The 21,132-nt window shown below is 38.4% G+C and overlaps 1 non-coding gene across 1 annotated transcript; it reads left to right on the top strand.

The window, feature by feature from the left end:
- The first annotated feature begins 315 nt into the window (after nucleotides 1-315).
- On the top strand, nucleotides 316-423 carry LOC148567073 (small nucleolar RNA R71). The gene has a single exon (XR_015881990.1). It is a non-coding gene; the product is annotated as a small nucleolar RNA R71 (small nucleolar RNA).
- The last annotated feature ends 20,709 nt before the right edge of the window (nucleotides 424-21,132 follow it).

The following is a 21,132-nucleotide window of genomic DNA, read 5'->3' as shown; positions in this document are numbered from 1 at the left end:
ACTGTTGGATACAGCTTGCATTCCATTCAAACTCTGAGAAATTATATTGACTTGCTGAGTCAGTATTTTGTTCTGAGCCAATATGGCATTCAGAGTATCAACTTCAAGAACTCCCTTCTTCATAGGCGTCCCATTACTCACAGGATTCCTCTCAGAAGTGTACATGAACTGGTTATTAGCAATCATGTCAATGAGTTCTTGAGCTTCTGCAGGCGTTTTCTTTAGGTGAATGGATCCACCTGCAAAAGTATCCAATGACATCTTAGATAACTCAGACAGACCATCATAGAATATATCCAGGATGGTCCATTCTGAAAGCATGTCAGAAGGACACTTTTTGGTCAACTATTTGTATCTTTCCCAAGCTTCATAGAGGGATTCACCTTCTTTCTGTCTGAAGGTTTGAACATCCACTCTAAGCTTGCTCAGCTTTTGAGGAGGAAAGAACTTGGCTAAGAAAGCCGTGACCAGCTTATCCCAAGAGTTCAGACTATCCTTAGGTTGAGAGTCCAACCATACTCTAGCTCTGTCTCTTACAGCAAAAGGGAAAAGCATGAGCCTGTAGACTTTAGAATCTACTCCATTAGTCTTAACAGTATCACATATCTGCAAGAATTCAGTTAAGAACTGAAAAGGATCTTCAGATGGAAGTCCATGAAACTTGCAGTTCTGCTGCATTAGAGAAACTAATTGAGGTTTCAGCTCAAAGTTGTTTGCTCCAATGGCAGGAATGGAGATGCTTCTTCCATGTAAATTGGAATTAGGTGCAGTAAAGTCACCAAGCATTCTCCTTGCATTATTATTATTTTCGGCTGCCATATCCTCTTCCTGTTTGATAATTTCTGACAGGTGCTTGCTGGTTTGTTGTAATTCAGCTTCTCTTAGTTTCTTCTTCAGAGTCCTTTCAGGTTCTGGATATTCTTGTCCTTGCTCCTGCTCATATGACAAAGAAGAGGGCACAGAATAATAATAATAGAGATCCTTTTTTTTTGAGTAAGGGAGAGATGTTAGTAGATGAATAAACAAATAGAAGGATATGAGAGAGAAGAAAATTTTCGAAAATAATTTTTGAAAAGGAGTTAGTGATTTTCGGAAATGGTTTTTGAAAAATGTTAGTAATTTTCGAAAATTTTTTTAAAATCAAAGATTAAAATAATTAGTTAATTAAAAAGAAATTTTTGAAAAAGGGGGAAGATATTTTCGAAAATAGAGAGAGAGAGTTAGTTAGGTAGTTTTGAAAAAGATAAGAAACAAACAAAAAGTTAGTTAGTTAGTTAGTTGAAACAATTTTTGAAAAGATAAGAAGTTAGGAAGTTAGAAAAGATATTTTGAAATCAAATTTTTGGAAAAGGTGAGATAAGAAGATATTTTTGAAAAGATATGATTGAAATTAGTTTTGAAAAAGATTTGATTTTTAAAATCACAATTGATGACTTGATTCACAAGAAATCACAAGATATGATTCTAAAACTCAAAGTTTGAATCTTTCTTAACAAGCAAGTAACAAACTTGAAATTTTTGAATCAAAACATTAATTGTTATTGTTATTTTCGAAAATTATGATATAAAATTAAGAAAAATATTTTTGAAAAATATTTTTGAATTTTCGAAAATAACTAAGAAAAATGAAAAAGATTTGATTTTTGAAAAAGATTTTGAAAAAGGTAAGATTTTTAAATTGAAAATTTGATTTGACTCATAAAAACAAATAGATTTTAAAAATTTTTGAAAAAGTCAAATCTAATTTTCGAAATTTTAAGAGAGAAAAAGGAAAAGATATTTTTTTTTTATTTTTGAATTTTTATAATGAGAGGAAAAACATGAAAATTATGCAATGCATGAAATTTTTAGATCAAAACAATGAATGCATGCAAGAATGCTATGAATGTCAAGATGAACACCAAGAACACTATGAAGATCATGATGAACATCAAGAACACATTTTTGAAAAATTTTTAATGCAAAGAAAACATGCAAGACACCAAACTTAGAATTCTTTAATGCTTAGGCACTAAGAATTCAAGAATGCATATGAAAAACAAGAAAAGACACAAAACATGCAAATGCAAAGATCAAACAAGAAGACTTACCAAGAACAACTTGAAGATCATGAAGAACACTATGAATGCATGAATTTTTTTCGAAAAATGCAAGATGCACATGCAATTGACACCAAACTTATAACATGACTCAAGACTCAAACAAGAAACACAAAATATTTTTGATTTTTTGATTTTCTAATTTTTTTTTGTATTTTTTTTCGAAAATTATTATGAAAAAGAAAAATAAGGATTCCAAAATTTTTAATATGAATTCCAGGAATCTTGCATTCTTAGTCTAAAGCTTCAGTCCAGGAATTAGACATGGCTCACTAGCCAGCCTAGCTTTCAATGAAAGCTCCGGTCCAAAACACTAGACATGGCTCAATGGCCAGCCAAGCTTCAGCAAACATAGATACCTCTCATGTATACAACAGCTGATATTTCATCCAACTTCATATACTTATGAGTGGAAGCCTCAGTCCAAAAGAATTTAGACATGACTTTACAGCCAGCCAGGCTTCACATGCTTCATGAAACACTAGAATTCATTCTTTAAAAATTTTGAATAAAATTATAAAATTTTTGAAAACATTTTATTTAAAAATTTTTTTTTTTTGAAAACAAAGGAGAAAATTTTTGAAAGATTTTTGAAAAATTTTTGAAAACTTTTTGAAAAGAAAACAAAAAGAAAATTACCTAATCTGAGCAACAGGATGAACCGTCAGTTGTCCAAACTCGAACAATCTCCGGCAACGGCGCCAAAAACTTGGTGCGCAGAAATTGTGATTTACACTTTAATTATGTAAAATTCATCGCTCTTTCTTTCCCTAGTAATGGCGCCAAAAAAACATGATGCCAATACCATGGTTCACAACTTCGCACAACTAACCAGCAAGTGCACTGGGTCGTCCAAGTAATACCTTACGTGAGTAAGGGTCGAATCCCACGGAGATTGTTGGTATGAAGCAAGCTATGGTCACCTTGCAAATCTCAGTCAGGTAGGGTTAAATGTGATTGGATTAGATAATTAAAAGATAAACAATAAGGGATAGAAATACTTATGTAAATCATTGGTGAGAATTTCAGATAAGCGTATGGAGATGCTTTCGTTCCTCTGAACCTCTGCTTTCCTGCTATCTTCATCCAATCAGTCTTACTCCTTTCCATGGCTGGCTTTATGTGATACATCACCATTGTCAATGGCTACTTTCGGTCTTCTCTCGGGAAAATGATCCAAATGCCCTGTCACGGCACGGCTAATCGTCTGGAGGCATCACCCTTGTCAATGGTTTCATCCTATCCTCTCAGTGAAAATGGTCAACGCACCCTGTCACAGCACGGCTATTCATCTGTCGGTTCTCGATCATGCTGGAATAGGATTTACTATCCTTTTGCGTCTGTCACTACGCCCTGCAATTGCGAGTTTGAAGCTCGTCACAGTCATTCAATCATTGAATCCTACTCGGAATACCACAGACAAGGTTTAGACCTTCCAGATTCTCTTGAATGCCGCCATCATTCTAGCTTACACCACGAAGATTCTAGTTAAGAGATCTAAGAGATACTCATTCAGTCGAAGGTAAAACGGAAGTGGTTGTCAGGCACGCGTTCATAGGAAATGATGATGATTGTCACGTTCATCACATTCAGGTTGAAGAGCGAATGAATATCTTAGAAGCGAAATAAGATGAATTGAATAGAAAACAGTAGTACTTTGCATTAATCTTTGAGGAACAGCAGAGCTCCACACCTTAATCTATGGAGTGTAGAAACTCTACCGTTAAAAATACATAAGTGAAAGGTCCAGGCATGGCCGAATGGCCAACCCCCTAAAACGTGATCACAGGATCAGAATACAATCCAGGATCCAGGATGTCTAATACAATAGTAAAATGTCCTATTTATAATAAACTAGCTACTAGGGTTTACAGAAGTAAGTAATTGATGCATAAATCCACTTCCGGGGCCCACTTGGTGTGTGCTTGGGCTGAGCTTGAGTGTTGCACGTGTAGAGGCCATTTGTGGAGTTGAACGCCAGTATTTGTGCCAGTGTGGGCGTTCAACTCTGGTTTTGGATCCTTTTCTGGCACTGGACGCCAGAATTGGGCAGAGAGCTGGCGTTGAACGCCAGTTTGCGTCATCTATTCTTGGCCAAAGTATAGACTATTATATAGTTCTGGAAAGCCCTGGATGTCTACTTTCCAACGCAATTGGAAGCGCGCCACTTTGAGTTCTGTAGCTCCAGAAAATCCATCTTGAGTGCAGGGAGGTCAGAATCCAACAGCATCAGCAGTCCTTCTTCAACCTCTGAATCTAATTTCTGCTCAAGTCCCTCAATTTCAGCCAGAAAATACCTGAAATCACAGAAAAGCACACAAACTCATAGTAAAGTCCAGAAATGTGAATTTAACATAAAAACTAATGAAAACATCCCTAAAAGTAACTAGATCCTACTAAAAACATACTAAAAATAATGCCAAAAAGCATATAAATTATCCGCTCATCACTAACCAAGGATTCAAATTAAGGACATTATTGTTTTCCGTTTAGAGTTAGTGATGAGCTAAAATAAAGAACAAAAGGGGTATAATAGGCTCAACATTGGTTTGCAAAGGATAATGAAAGGGTAAGGCCATATGGGTATGTAAGCTCAGTGAAACAAAGGCCTCAATCATATAAGTGCATGCATACATCAAACCATGGAAATATAGAATTAAGCAAGACAAAGATCACAATTTTAGAGAGAACAACACACACCAAAAATAAAATATTGGTTGATAAAATGCAACCAATCAAGTAGGCTCAAAATCTTATTGGTTTTGTATGTTCGAGCTCTAAACCATGTTCCAGTATAATATTTCTTCAAACAAGTTCAATACGAATTTTAATTCAAATTAGTGAAATGCTATAAAAAGTTTCTTGAGAAAGAAATTCGTTACTTCAACCAAGCAGTGGTAGAATATGCACAAAATCAAACAAATATGCAATCAAACATGCAAATGCAACAATGAACAAACAAAGAAAATAAAATATTGGTGTTGAAAAGAAAATAACTAACCCATGGAGATCGGTATCGACCTCCCCACACTTAAATATTGCACCGTCCTCGGTGCATGCTGAGATGTGCAAGTGGACGGGTTTCTCCAACTGACGCTTTTCTCTAAAGATTGTGCAGATGGACTTGTTTGTTGCCCCTTTGAGAAGCTTTCCCTTTTCCTTCTTCGGTGGCCATCCTGAAAGAAGAGAAAAAAGGAAGAAAGGTAATCCAAAAACAAAGATAGAAAACAAATAAAAGATGGTTGGGTTAATGCCAAATAGTGAGAGTCTCAGTTACATGGTAGCTACAACATGTAAGTGAGAAAACAGTAGAAGCGAATGGCATATCAATAGTGCAAAAATTACAACAATGGGAGAAGAGTGTGGGTAACGAAAGACAGTGCAAGTTCATGTCAATGCAAAAGGAATACAAGTATCATAAAAGATTGGCATTGATTTAAGTAATATTACCCAACAGTGTAGAACAAGTCACTAAGCACCAAAATAATACCAGAAAAGATACAACAGTTGAAAAAAAATTTAACACCAATGGAAAAATAATAAATTTAGAAAAGAAAATAAAAATATGCACAAATTTAAAATGCAATGAATGAAAGTATGCAGATAAATTGTGTAAAAATAGAATGAAAGTGAAGAATGATGAGAAGTTAAAGAGATGAAGAAAAAAGAAAGAAAGAAGGAAGAAGAAAGAATAAGAAAAGATAGAAGAAAGATAAGTAGGATTGGAGAAGAAAAGATAGGAATTTTGGCACTGATCTGGATAAACTGTGCGTCGCATGCGACGCGGACGCGTGGGACACGCGTTCACGTGGTTGGCGCTGTTTTCAGGTGACGCGGACGCGTGGGTTACGCGTTCGCGTGAAATGAACTATGCCAATGGCGCGAGAACAGCCTCGCGTACGCACAACTCTCTGTTTCATTCACATAATGCCAAAATTTAGGGTGACGCGTGCGCGTGGGTGATGCGCACGCGTGAATGGCCTATTTTTGAAAAATGACGTGGACGCGTGGGCCACGCGTTCACATGGTGAGGCTTGTGCTTCCAGCATCATTCCAGCCCCACTCCATCATAACTTACTGCCATATACCCATTTACGTCGAGTTCGCAGGGTCACGCGTGTGCGTGGGTGATGCGCAGGCGTGGGAGGCTATTTTTCAAAATGACGCAGATGCGTCAGCAACGCGTACGCGTGGGCGTGCTTGTGCCTAAGGCACGCCTCCAGCCACGCTTCCGCGTGACTCTCTGCTTCTTTTCTTCCTTGTTTCGAATGCACCTATGACGCGGATGTGTCAGCGACGCTTGCGCGTCGCGTGCGAAATTTTTTTTATACATAATGCAGACTACATGCATGAACACTAAGAAAAATAGAATAAAACAAAACTAAGAATAAAACAAAGTAAAATAAAATTGAGACTGAAAAAGAACAATCATACCATGGTGGGTTGTCTCCCACCTAGCACTTTTAGTTAAAGTCCTTAAGTTGGACATTTGGTGAGACCCCTTGTTATGCTGGCTTGTTTTTGAACTCGTCTTGAAATTTCCACCAATGCTTGGACTTCCAAAAAGCTCTATCAATACCAAGTAAATTCCTCAAGCTTTGATGGAGTTCTTCACAAGTTTTGAGCTCCCAAAATTGATCCTCATATATTCCCGGATCCCAAATCTTGATTCTACATCCGTCTTCAAGTTAATCATGATGATTCCATCCGGGTGGTAAGCAATCTGAATTCTCACTAAGGCATCCAAATAGCTTCCTAGACCCATACAATTCAGTATTCTTCCAACCATGATAATTCAGCCGTGAGCTTCCTACCACAATGAATCTAGGATTGTGTTGCCAACCACTAACCATCTCTCTCTTACTCTTATAGCCACAAAGAGCTCTAAGTTACCCATCCATCTCAAGTAAAGCATATTCAAGTGGGCTAATTAAGCTTAGAGATGAAAGATTTACCCACTTGAATGAAAGAATGGACGGTGATGGCTTTGGGGGAGAGGTCTCCAACAACTTTGGCAAGGTGATTTCCAGCTCTATTCCCTTGAACTCTTCCTTGAGAACTTCCACCTCCTTGCAAGCTTCTTCAATTTCAACCTCTTTCTCTTGGTAGCTTTCCTCCGATTCGATCTCTCTTTCATTGTTCACCAAGGGCATGGGAGGTTGTGCTTCTTCTTTAATCTCCATCTCAAGTTCAATGGGAGAGGATTCAAATGTAGATAAGAATTCATCAATGATTGAATCCATCTCTTGATCATCCCCTTCAAAGTCTTCAACCATGATATGCCTTGGAGGTTGTACACCCTCCTCAACATTAAATTCAAACTCCTTAGAAGGGGGCTCTATGACTGGGCTTTCCCATGGACGTTCCGCATCTCCTAAGTCTTCAACCATTTCTTCCTCTTCAACGATTACGGCTTCCTCCAATTGTTCCAATACAAAGTCATGCTGCTTACTGTCCACCGGAGTTTCTAGCTTCTTCTTCCTGCTACGTTCTTCATTAGATTCTCCACATGAAGCCATGGGGTTCCTTGAGTGTCTGAACGTCGGAAAGCTAATTAATTTATCGCTTGTTCCAATTGATGAAGGGTTGCATGAAATTGATCTACTGTTTCCTTGAGGCGATCCTGTGATTCTTGGGTCGATGGATATGGACATGGTGCATATGGAAGTGGTGGTTCTTGGGGGTAATTGGGTTAGAATTGGGGTGGATAGGAGTTGGGGTCATATGGAGGTGAATGGTGTAAAGGGACTTGTGAGTTTAGTGGTTCAAAGGTATGTTGGGGAGGTGGTTCATAAGTATATGGTGGGGCTTGTTGGTAACTACAAGGGGCCCACCATATTCATCATCTTGGTACGCTCTCTGGAATGGCTCTTGACCATAGTAATTTGGTGGAGGTGATTTGTCACGAAGGGGTCCACCATGACTATTGTCTTGGCATGCATTGTAGAATGGTCGTTGTCTATTGTATCTTGGAAGGTGTTGTTGCCGAAAGGGTTGATCAGATCCTCGTGGCTCCTTCCATCTGTGATTGTTTCAACCTTGATGCATGTTCCTGTTATAGCTTCCATTCCTTTCAAAAAAATTAGAACCAAACTCAAAGCGACGGGGGTGAGAATTCATAGTAGCTAATGAAAACTAAAAACAAAAATAAAAACAAATAAACAAGCAAAATAAAATATTTACAGTAACCAATAATAAGGCACACGTTTGCAATTCCCCGGCAACGGCGCTATTTTTGACGATTGGATTTCTGTCAGTAAAGAATTTTCACAAATAAAGTCCCGTTGTAAGTATAGTTTCTAAACCAACAGAGAATCCTTTCATACAAAAGTTTTGGTTGTCACTTAAGCAAACCCAATAAAATTGATAACCGAAGTATTGAAACCCCGGGTCATCTCTCAAGGAATTGTAGGGAAGTATGATTTATTATTGGTTATGGAAAAAAGGTATATTTTTGGGTTTTTGAAATAAGGAACAGGAAAATAAACTGGCAATAAAGTAAATTAATTATTATGAAAACTAGTGCAGGGTATAAGAACTAGAAATCCCATCCCATTTATCCTTATCAGGTGTGATGAGAATTGTTTATTTCTCCCACTTAGTTAACCCTTACTAAATAAAGGAAAGTCAAGTGGACTAATTAATTTAATTCCTCAAGTCCTAGTCAACTCCTGTGGAAAGACTAGCTTTAGAGGGATCCAAATCAATCAGCAAATCCCAATTTTCAATCAACAGCTGAGTTTGATAACTCAAGTGTCACCAATTACTCAACCAAAGCAAAGGGGGAAAAATCTAAATTATTTATATTAAATAGAAGAAAGCAATCATAAATCTGAAATACCTCAAATTGCATTAAATAGAATATTCAAATCTAACATGAAGAGTTCATAAGCCAATTTGGCAACATAAGTATTAGCAAGTGAAATAGAGTAACTAAAGTAATAGAGTAAATAAAAGTAGAAGAAAAACTAAATTAAAGGAACATTGAACCTGGAATGAAGAAGAAGTAAACCATAAACCTAAAACTAAGAGAAATCCTAATCCTAAAAACCTAAGAGAGAGGAGAGAGCCTCTCTCTCTCTAAAACTACATCTAAAACCTAAAATTATGAATAATGAATGTTGTCCAACGAATGGATGGATTCTCCCACCTTATAGCCTCTAATCTGTGTTTTCTGGACCGAAAACTAGGTCAGAAACAGCCCAGAAATTGCCCCCAGCAATTTCTGGTATGTACAGGTCGCTGCAAAGTCACGCGTACGCGTGGATTGAGTTTTTGTCAGGTCACGCATGCACGTGATCTACGCGTGCGCGTTACCTATCTTCGGGGCAGCTATGGCAAATTATATATCATTGTGAAGCCCTGGATGTTATATTTCCAACACAACTATAACCGCGTCATTTGGACTTTTGTAGCTCAAGTTATGATCGATTTAGTACCAAGAGGTCAGGCTGGACAGCTTTAGCAGTTCCTTCAGTTTCTTGTATTCCTTCCACTTTTGCATGCTTCCTTTCCATCCTCTAAGCCATTCCTGCCCTATAAAGCCTGAAATCACTTAACACACATATCAAGGCATCAAATAGTGATAAGAGGGAATTAATTTTTGGTAATTTAAAGGCTTGGAAAGCAAGTTTCCAATTATAGAACAAAATTAGGAAGGAAAATATAAAACCATGCAATTTATATGAATAAGTGAGTAAAGAATTGATATAGACCACTCAATTGAGCATAAGATAAACTATAAAATAATGGTTTATCAAGGATCATTAAGGAGAATGGACTGTACGCGCTTCACCCTCAAGCAAAGATGGATCCACACTAACCCTAGGGTTCAGATCTGGAGGAGTATTGGCAACTGCTCAAACCAGTGTCAATCACATACAACTTGCCATTGAAGAAATCACTCACAAGCAAAGAGAGTAGTAATACTAGTGTTAATTCAGAAAGATAAAGCAACTTCAATCCTTAACCCTATTCCTATCAGTATTTTCTACCTCTTTTTCTTTATTCCACATTAAATAGTTTCTCTTTATGAATGAAAATCCAATAACCTTTTGATCTGCCTGATTAAGACCTGCAAGATAACCATAGCTTGCTTCAAACCACAATCCTCGTGGGATCGATCCTGACTCGCTCAGGTATTACTTGGACGGCCCAATGCACTTGCTGGTACTGCTGTACGAAAGTGTGGGGTTCGTACACACCACTTTTAAATTTTATGTACCATTGGGAGCACTACCTTCGAGAAAGCCCTATGTGATCTGGGTGCAAGCATAAATCTAATGTCCTTGTCTATGATGAAGAAGTTACAAATCCAAGAGGCACAATCCACAAGGATAGCATTACAAATGGCAGACAAATCTCTAAAGCCTGCATATGGATTAGTGGAGAATATCCTGGTCAAAGTGGGTAAGTTCTTCCTCCCAATAGATTTTGTAATTCTTGACATGTAGGAGGATGAAAATGCCTCCATAATTCTAGGAAGACCATTCCTAGCCACTGGGAGAACTCTGATTGATGTAGAAGTGGGCGAATTAGTGCTTAGAGTGCATGATGAGCAACTGGTCTTTCATGTCTTCAAAGATATGCATTCATCAGGTGAAGAGGAGAGGTGTATGCAGACTGGGCTTATTGATCCAAACCTTCAAGATCCCCCTGATGATGCACCACAGGATCTGTAGCTCAAACCTTCTTTGGTGACAATCAACAAAATTCCTCCTGACATCAAACCTAAGTTCGATGTCGGGAATGCATCATCCACCAAGGAGGAGGTTCCCAAAAAAAAAAAAGAAAGTACCCAGAGGATGGAGAAATAAAAAGATTTCCACTGAAAACTTCTCTCCAGGAATGAAGGTGGTATTTACTGCAAGCCCAATCCTGCCTGATACAGTAAACAGAATTCTTTCTCTTGAGCATATTGAGCTACTTCATGGGAACACATGGAGACGATTCAAAGTGAGAGGAGAGGAGTTGAAGCTCTATGATCAACTTCCACCTTAGTAGAACTGACTGTCAAGCTAATGATGGTAAAGAAGCACTTGTTGGGAGGTAACTCAACTATTGTATGCTTTGATTTTGTGCTAATTTGTTTTTACTTTCTATTTTCCTTTCCTTTTCATGATAATTTTGTGTTCTTCCTATTTTTACATGTCTTGTGTTCATGCAGAGTGATTAGAACAGAAACAGGTGCGATCAGACGAAGTTTAGGACACCCTGGAGGAGCTGGGTTTAGACTAGGTGGTTCCTAACTTCACTTTCTAAAGTTAGGCGCTACATGAAGGCCAATTTGGGAGGAGCATTCGGGAGGCTTGGCGCATAACTTCACTTTTTTGAAGTTAGGCGCCACATGATGCGTACAAAGAGGAGGTTTTCACTGGTGGGTGGCGCTTAACTTGGCCTCATGAAGTTAGGTGCCACCAATGAAGCTTTTGATGCCATTTACCACTGCCAAAAAGAAAATTATTTTCACGCCTAACTTGGGTTACACCAAGTTAGGCGCCAGAGGGGTGCTGCGTTTCGGGAAGGCCCGCGCCTAACTTCCCTATTGTGAAGTTAGGCGCCAGTGGAGGGTTGTGATACGGGGCATGTGGCGCCCAACTTCCCCTTCTTCACGTTTGGCGCCAGGTTCCATAATTTAGCCTCATATCAAACAAAATCATAAAGGAATCAGATCATTATTTGATCTCCCCCCTGTCATTATTCCCTGACCACTTTTCTTTTTACCTTCCCCATGCCTTCTTTCCCAACATGTTGACCAAACCCCACCTACAACCCGTGAACCCCACTTATTACCCCCCTCTCCCCCTAATATATATAATCCTACTCCCCACCCATGACCCCAACCATTCCTTATACACACCTAACCCCCCACACCCTAAACTTGCTTCAACTACGTCCCCCAGCCCTCTCCTTATCCTGAACTGTGATCCTTACCCCCCTCCCCTCCTTACGTCTTTTTCTTTTTTTTATTATTTATTCCGTTTTAGAACATTACTTTACTTCATTCTTTATTTATTTCACTTTGCTGTATCCTCCTCTATTTTTTTAGCTTTCTACTTCCTCATTATTCTATTCTATTTTGCTCAGGGACAAGCAATGATTTAAGATTGGTGTTATCACTACGCTGTTATTTTTCCAGTTAATTTCATTGCACCAAACACTATTGAGTCCTCAAGAAAGAGGAAAGGTAAGGAGTCCGCCACCAGTGCTTATAATTCACAGATATTCCGCTCGAAACTACATGAAGAGCATTTCTATGATGTCCCTTACAAGAAGGTTGTGATTCTGGAAGTGAAATTTGCACTTCAACCGGATCAATATCCGGAAATTCAGTTTCAGATTCAGAGGCGAAGATGGCAATTTCTGTGCAAACCGCATACTGAGGTGGTTTAGTCTCTTTTTCACTTCATATTTCCTTTCGTCTCTATTATGTTATATTCCTATTTTCTGCTATTTTACTTGAATGTTTGCATGATCTTTAGTAATTCTGAGTCCTAGGTTCTAGTTTAATTCTGTTATTCTAAAATTTCAGTTATTCACCTTTTATTTGAAGAGATGTATTGCATGAGAAATTGAGTTTATATTAAAGAGTAGTCTTATTTACTTAAATATGGTGGTATTATCTATGATTCTGAATGCATGACATGAACAGTGCATATTTGAATTTGAATCAAGGGATGTTGGTGCATAAGGAACAGGAATTTAGAGAATTATTATGAATTCTCTGAATTAAACAAAAGTTTAATCCTTGAAGCAAAAGAAACAGCAAAAAGAAAATAAAGAAGAGCAAGGTCCAAGGCTCTGAGCATCAATGGCTAGGAAGGTCAAATATGATTAAAAGCTCAAAGAGTTATTTTTCTAGCCATATGCTTGTGGTGTAAATGTGTCAAGTAATCCTTGAGACAGAGCACCAAGAGTCGAGATCAAGTGCATTTAACAGAGTATGCGAAAGGCTTTGAGCACCACTGTCTGGGAGTAACTAAAAAAAATTAGAACAAAAAGAAAGTTCCCCAGTTAAGTGCTTATGGTGTTTTTGTGTCAAGTAAAGCTTGAGACAAAGCATTTAAAGTCACGACTAGTCTCAAGGTGCAAAGCACTAAAGAAAAAAGGAATAAAAGAAAATTTGTTGTATTCAAGGATTAATCCGAAGTGAAAAGGCCAGAGAATTCATAACATTATCCGGATTCTAATTCCAAATGATAGTGACATTCCTTAGATTCAAAGGAGTGTGAGATGCCAAAACTATTAAGAACTACAGTGCATAAACCCCACTTTGAGAAGAGACATGAGCTTAATTGAGCACTCGCTTCTCATGCAAATTCATATCCTAAGTTATATTTGTTTTGGTTGCTTGAGGACAAGCAACAATTCAAGTTTGGTATTGTGATGCATGAGCATCTTTCCTAACTTTTCCTAGTAAATTTGCATTCTCATTTGTAAGTTTAACCATGATTTAAAAACTTTTTGAACCACAATGAATACTACTTTTAGTTGTGTACAATTCTATTTATTTCAAGTAGCATTCGGATGGATTTAACAAGCTTTTGTTGCAGAAAAGGAAGAAAGCGAATGATGTTATCAACCCTGACCTCCTTGCACTCCAACAGAAATAACTTGAGCTACAGAGGTCCAATTGACGTGATTTCAATGGCATTGGAAATTTAACTTCCAGAGCTTTCCAACAATATATAATAGCATATATTTCTTCTCCAATCGGTATGGCCATGTTGGCACCTAACTTGGAGAATCCCAAGTTATGCGCCGGAGGAAGACAAAAGCTTATAATGTGTGCTGCCAAGGCAGCGCCTATAGGAAGACAAAAGCGCATGATTCCATTCGGCCAAGGCAGTGCCTAACTTCACTTTCTTGAAGTTAGGCACCAGTTCAAAAGGAAGTAGTGGTCCCCATTCATCCAAATGAAGCTGCACAAGGATTGTAATTAATTTTTTATTAAACCTTTTATTCTAAATATAAATAAAAAAAGATGTTATTTAGTTTTAGAAAATATATTTCGCATTAATTAGGATTAGATATAAAAGGAAAAAGAATCAGCCCTTCGGGTTTGACGATCTGCTTTCCACTGCTAGTAAAGAAATTTTTTATAAAAGTAATTGCGTTGTAAGTATAGTTTCTAAACTAACAGAGAATCCTTTCGTACAAAAGTTTGGTTGTCACAAGTAACAAAACCCAATAAAAATAATAACCGAAGTATTTAAACCTCGGGTCGTCCTCTCAAGGAATTGCAGGGAGGTATGATTTATTATTGGTTATGGAAAAAGGTATATTTTTGGGTTTTTGAAATAAGGAACAAGTAATTTAAATGACAAGAAAAATAAATTAATAATTATAAAAATCTCTTGCAAGGTATAAGAACTGGAAATCGTATCCTAGTTATCCTTATCAGGTGTGATGAGATTTGGATTTTGCTCCCACTCAGTTAACACTTACTAAATAGAGGAAAGTCAAGTGGACTAATTAATTTGATCCCTCAAGTCCTAGTCAACTCCTATGGAAAGACTAGATTTAGAAGAATTCAACTCAATCAGCAATCCTAATTTCCAATCAACTGCTAAGTTTGATAACTCAAGTGTCACCAATTTCTTAACCAAAGCAAAAGGGGGGAACAAATCTAAATTAAATTGAAAGCATTATAAATAGAACAATCATAAATCTGAAATACTTCAAAATGCATTAATTAAGAAAATCATAACATGAATGGTTCATAAGTCAAATTGAAAAGATAAATAACAATTAAAGTAATAGAATAAATAAAAGTAGAAAATAAATTAAAGGAACATTGAACCTGAGAAGAAGTTGAAATCCTAACTCTAAACTTGAGATCTCCTCTCTCTCTCTCTCTAAAAACTACATCTAAAACCTAAAAATGTGAATTAAAGTTGTCTCTAAGTTGTTATTTGATTCCCCCATTCTCTGACTTATATTCTGTGTTTCTGGATTTGGAATTGGGCCGAAAAAGGGTCCAGAAATCGCTGGGGCGTTTTCTGCAGATTCCTGTACGTGGCGTCTGTCATGCGTTCGCGTGGGTCACACGTCCGTGTGGTTTGGAGTTCTTTCTTTTCACGCGTACGCGTTGGTCATGCGTCCGCGTCATTTGCGCTCTGATCAAGGCACGCGTCCGCCTCAGTCACGCGTTTGCGTCGATGCCATTTCGCGCTAAGCACGCGTCCGCGTCATCCATGCGTCCGTGTCGCTGCCTTTTCTTCAAAACTCCATTTTTTTGCTTTCCTTCCATTTTTGTATGTTTCCTTTCTGTTCTCTAAGCCGTTCCTGCCCTATTAGACCTAAGAATACTTAACTCACAATTCACGGCATCGAATGGTAATAAATGATAATTAAAATTAATATTTTTAAAGCATAGGAAACATGTTTTCACACTTATCACCTAATAATGAAGGAAAAGTAAAACCATGCAATTCATATGAATAAGTGGGTGAAGAATTGATAAAAACACTCAATTTGAGCATAAGATGAATCATAAAATAGGGGTTTATCAATCTCCCCACACTTAAACAATAGTATGTCCTAATGCTAAATCCAAGAGAAAGAGTAGAGGTAGAATGGTGGAATCTTATGCAATGAAATCTATTCTAAATGCAAACTACCTAAATGAATCATGCAATTCTAATTACTATCCACCTATATATATAGAGCTTACATGTGGTTAATTTAATTCATATTCTCCAAGGAATCATATATGTACAATTAAAACCAAGCCATATTAAAATACATTCACAATTGAGTTGGGTTAAAATATTTCACAAACTTGCAAGACAATTAAATAATTAAATTTGGATATATGGAGATGAGCTATTGAACCCTCACTGGGTTTTTATGTTTACTCTCTAGTCACTCAGTGTTTGGGGTTAATCACTCTATTCTTGTCTATTCCTGCTTTCTAAAACTTTGTTCTTCATCTAACCAATCAACAAATATATAATGTATGTATACATACAAACATCATGAGGACTTTTTGAAGGTTGTAATGGGGCCAAGATAAAGGTAACGGTATATATTTGAGGCTAAGTGAGCTATAAATTGAATCCTTGATTAGTCTAAGATCTCACCTAACATATACATACTCTATAAAATTTTAAAACTATCCTGGTCTTCCCAATTTTTTCACTTTTGTGCCACATACTCATGTACCAATTTTATTTTGATTTTACTTCCATGTGCGTTGATTACTAAACTTATTATTGGGGTAATTTTGTCCCCTTATTTAATTATTTAAATAAATAAATTTTTTTATATATAAACATAACATTTTTAATGCACATGGTATTTTCATTTATTTTGGTTTCATATGAGTATGCTCCCAAAATCCTGATTATTATTTTAATTTAATCTTTTCCTATCAACCCATGTTCCCACGTTTCCCCACACTTAGTGTGCATCACAATTTCTATTTTAAGCTAGCCAAGGATTCAACTTGGGATTTTTAAATTATTTTTCTGCTTAAGGCTAGTAATGTGGTTATAAAACAAAAGGGGATTAAAAGGCTCAAGGGGGTTAACAAAGGTGATGTAGGAGGTAGGCTTATTTGGGATAAGTGAGGGAAAGTTTTAAATGATGGCCTCAATCATGTGCGGGTATGTATCTACATTCTATATTGGACATATAGATTAAAACAAAGTAAAGATTACAAGCATAGAAAAGAAGTGTGAAACACACATGAATGAAATTTATGGTTGAATGTAACCATATAATTAAGCTCAAAAACTCACGGGTTGTGTGTTCGTTAGCTCAAAAACCATATATCAGTTATGTATGTCATGCAAGTAGAAATCAAGAGTTTCCATTATTCTCAATGTGAATCTTAGGATGGCTCTTAAAATCTTAGTGTTCTTCCTTGAAGAAATGTTGTTAAATAACTCACATTTATTGCTATATATATACAATGTGTGGATTGTTGTGATTCTGTTATACTAAAGTCTCTAGTTTACTCTTTTTATTTTCAATTAATCCAAGTTATCATATGCTGAAAGGGTAAACTAAACTAATTAATCCATATATTCTATATCACAACTTAATAGGCTAAAAATGCAGCTAAACTAAATATCTAAGATAAATATATATAAGCCAAAGTGCAAAATGCAGAAATACAGTAAAAAAAATGTGCAAGTATCAGAAGATAAATAATATAAGATAAAATAAAAATAAAAATAAAAATAAAAATACAGAAAAATAAGCAAAATAGGATAAAAAGAGAGTCTGAAAAGTGGTTCACCAAAATAAAGTACGCCAGAGATGGTGATCTCCCCACACTTAAATAATAGCATCGTCCTTGATGCTCACTCAAGCTGGGTGTGAAGAAGTATCATCTCCGGAAGGATGTGCAGTAGGTGTCTCTGTGGTGGTCTGAGGCTCTGCAATCTGGATGAGTGTCGGAGGGTCTGCCTGCTGAAGTGGAGGCTTTGCCTGTAGAGGGATCTCTGGATCAGCCGGCTGTATTTGATGGGACTCCTCATGGTGTGGCGCAGCCTGCTCAGGTCCTGCCTGCTCAGCCTCTGCATGGGCCTCCTCCTTATGATCGTCCGCCTCCTCCTCAGATGGCTCAAAAGGGGTGTCAGGCTCGGAGGAAATGTCGGGGTGGCCAGATCGAATCATCAACTTTAGGTGCTCATAGCATCGCTTGCTACGACACTCAGATCTCTCAAATCACCGCTGGTTGCGGCGCTCCATCTAGTCCAACCGGTCAAATAGTCAATGCACGAGGTGGTAGATGGGCTCTGAGGCAGGTGAGGGTGCAGTAGTGGTGGCTGGGGCAGTGGATGCAGAAGGGGCAGCAGAAGATGTAGCTGCCTCAACAGAGACAATGAGAAATGGAGGTCTGTAGCCTAAAGCCTGAAACTTCCTGCTGTGCGGGATGATCTTCTTGCAGTCGGCGGTGGTTGGCTTCTCATCTGCTAGCTCCTAGGACACCTCAGCTCGGCGGCCCAACTGAGTAATCAAGTATGGAAAAGGGAGGGTGCCTCTGACATGGACTCTGGCCATGTAATACTGGATGAACTGGGGCAGATATAAGTCCTTTCCCTCCATCACATACCAAATGAGGGTAATCATAGCAGCTGGCACCTCTGTCTCATGAGTGCTTGCCATCACATAGTTACTTAGAATCTACTGCCAAAGCCGAGCCTCATCATTCAGATAAATGATCTTAATTCCTTTGGGGGCCACTGCGGATTTGCCCATGACCCAGGGGACAGTAGGATCAATAGCAATTCTCTGCTTTACTGTGTCCCAGTCAAATCTCATAAATCGCATATCCTCCTCAGCCTTTTGGTAACCATCTGGCTGATCTGATTTAGGTAGGAGCTGGAGGATTTCTTCTATTGCTTCCTCAGTAACCAGAATATGCTTGCCTTTAAGCTGAACTGCATCCAAGGATGTTTTGAAGTAGTTACAATAGAATTCTCTGACCCAGGATGAGTTGATCTCAGTCAAGTTTCTCTCCAAGAAGAACCAGCCTATCTGTTTAATCTAGTCTGAAGTGTATTGTTTGAGTTCTTCCAGAATTTTGAGGGTCCTTTTCAGGTATAGGTTCTTGGAAGTGGCAAAAACTGGGAATTTCAGCTCACAGTATTTGTTTGCAAATTTTTCTGGGTCAGTGGCAGGCACCAACTGATTAGCCTTTTCCTGCGGGGTAAAGTTCTTCAACTGCCAGGAATCGTCGTGAAGGATATCCAAAATAGAGGTAGAGGATTCGCCTCTTTTTCTTTTGCCAGTAGTTGCTTTACCCTTTCCTTTACTTTGAGGGTCAGACATCCTGAAAAGCAGAAGTTGTAGGATACAATTTAAGAACTAAAGCAGAAGAACAATTAAGCAAATAGGATTTATCAATATAGGCATAAAGGCAAAAGAGCAATAAAAGCATGAGATGAGTTAAATATAATTGAATTTTTGGACTGTATGTAAGTGAAAGGTCTGAGAGTAAAAATCACAATCCAAAATATATGATATGTGGAATTCTTATTAATTAGGAAAAATAGTAATCATGCCTTTGAGTTAGAAAGTTAAAGTAGTTAGGTAAAAAGAAAAGTTCGGAAGTTAAAGCAGTTAGTAAGTAAAAAGAAAGTTAAAGTAAGTGGCATGATAATGGGTTTCCTAGTTAACAATAAATTCAAATAATTGAAGAACAATCAACTCATATTCAAGCAAAGATTTCAGTTTATTGATGATAATTTATAAAATTTGCAAAAGGAAAAAGAAATCAACAATAATGCAATTTAGTAATCCGGGAACTAGAAAGAGTGAGAATGCAAGCCCATGCATCCATGAATTGGCTAGCTTGAAACCAAATAGTAAAACTTGAATTTGTCAAAAACAATTCATGAATGGTAGTTGAGTGAAATTTGCTGAAAAAAAATTTGGGCAGTATTTTGGCTAAAATTGGATGTTTCTGGGTAATAAACAGCAAGAAAATTAGTTCATATGACATTAAATTGTGCTGAAAAGATTAACAAATAGAAAGAACATTAAAGAACAGTGTAACAGCAGCATCAAACATGAAAAAATAATATATGAACAGCATCATCACAGCTATATTCAAATTGCGAAACAGGTAACAAGAACGGCGCAATTATCAGGCCTAAATCCACTAACCATATCCTAGCTACCTAACCACCTAAAATCCACTACAATCATGCATCTCTAACTATCCTAATTTTAACATAATTCGAAAAACTAACTAACGGAAAGAAGAATCGCTGTTTGGCGGAACTTGGTGTGTATGTAGGAACAGAATATGGACACAGAGAGGTGGTATGGTTGTGGTGGTGACGGCGGTGACGCGGCAGTGATGGAAGGCGGTGCGGTGGCGGTCCGTGGTGGAGGCAGGGGTGTGTTGGTGGTTGTGGGTGGATAAGGGTTAAGGGGGGAAAGGAGAGAAGAAGGGGGGTGAGGGTTGTGGTGGTTGGGGGTGTGGTGGCCGGCGGTTGAGGGCAGGTGGCGCAGTGGTGGCGGCTCGGTAATGGGGTGGGGGTGTTGCGGAGGGGGAAGAGTGGAGGGGAGAAGAGAGGGGAGGGGGGTTGCGGTGCGGGCGGCGCGGTAGGGGTTGACGGCGACGGTGGGGCGGCTCGGTGGGAGGTGGTGGTGATGGTGATATGGTGGTTGGGGGGAAGAAGAATAGAGAGTGCAGAGGGGGTTTGGGGGGTGAATGGTGACGCGGGGGAGGGGGGGTGAGGTTTCGGGTGAATTGGGGTTAGGGTATTTGAATCCACGCGAACGCGTGGAACATGCGAACGCGTGGTTAGGGCAAAATGGGAAATGACGCGCAGTGACGCGATCACGTGAGTCAGGTGAAATGTAATTGACGCGTACGCGTGAAGCACGTGAACGCGTCGCTTAGAATTGTGCTAAACGCACAGTTCCAGCGTCGTTTTGGCGCAAGTCTCTATTTCCAATAGGGTCCATCAAATCCATGCGACGCGTATGCGTCGCTCACGCTTTCGCGTGGGATGTGTGCAGTGCAAGTGACGCGTTTGCGTCAGGGACGCGAACGCGTGGGCCAATTTGTGCTAAACGTACACCAGCCGCACGATTCCAGCCCAACTTTCTGGGCGTTGGATCTTTACGCCGATTTCCAATCGACGCCCACGCGTGGCCTGCGCACTCGCGTGGGGTGATTTTTTTTATATATATGCATGATGCAAAATGCAGTGCTAATGTGGATGAAATGAATAATTCCAGGTTCAATGAAAATAGAATAAAATAAAACTCAAAAACAAACAAGATGAAATAAAATTGGAGTTGAAAAAGGAACGATCATACCATGGTGGGTTGTCTCCCACCTAGCACTTTTAATTAAAGTCCTTAAGTTGGACATTTGATGAGTTTCCTGCTATGGTGGCTTGTGCTTGAATTCATCCAAAAATCTCCACCACTGTTTGGAATGCCAACAGCCTCCGGGGTCCTAAACTAGGAATGTAAAGCCCTTGAGCAAATTCAAACAGGTTTTCAGGCTCCTAGGGTGTGGAATGTCAGAATAGATTCCAGGATCCCAAACCTTGTTTTT

The sequence above is a fragment of the Arachis ipaensis genome, chromosome B4 (genome assembly GCF_059453495.1).
Source record: "Arachis ipaensis isolate K30076 ecotype BB chromosome B4, ASM5945349v1, whole genome shotgun sequence".
Taxonomy (NCBI): domain Eukaryota; kingdom Viridiplantae; phylum Streptophyta; class Magnoliopsida; order Fabales; family Fabaceae; genus Arachis; species Arachis ipaensis.
This window is presented reverse-complemented; position numbering and strand designations above follow the sequence as displayed.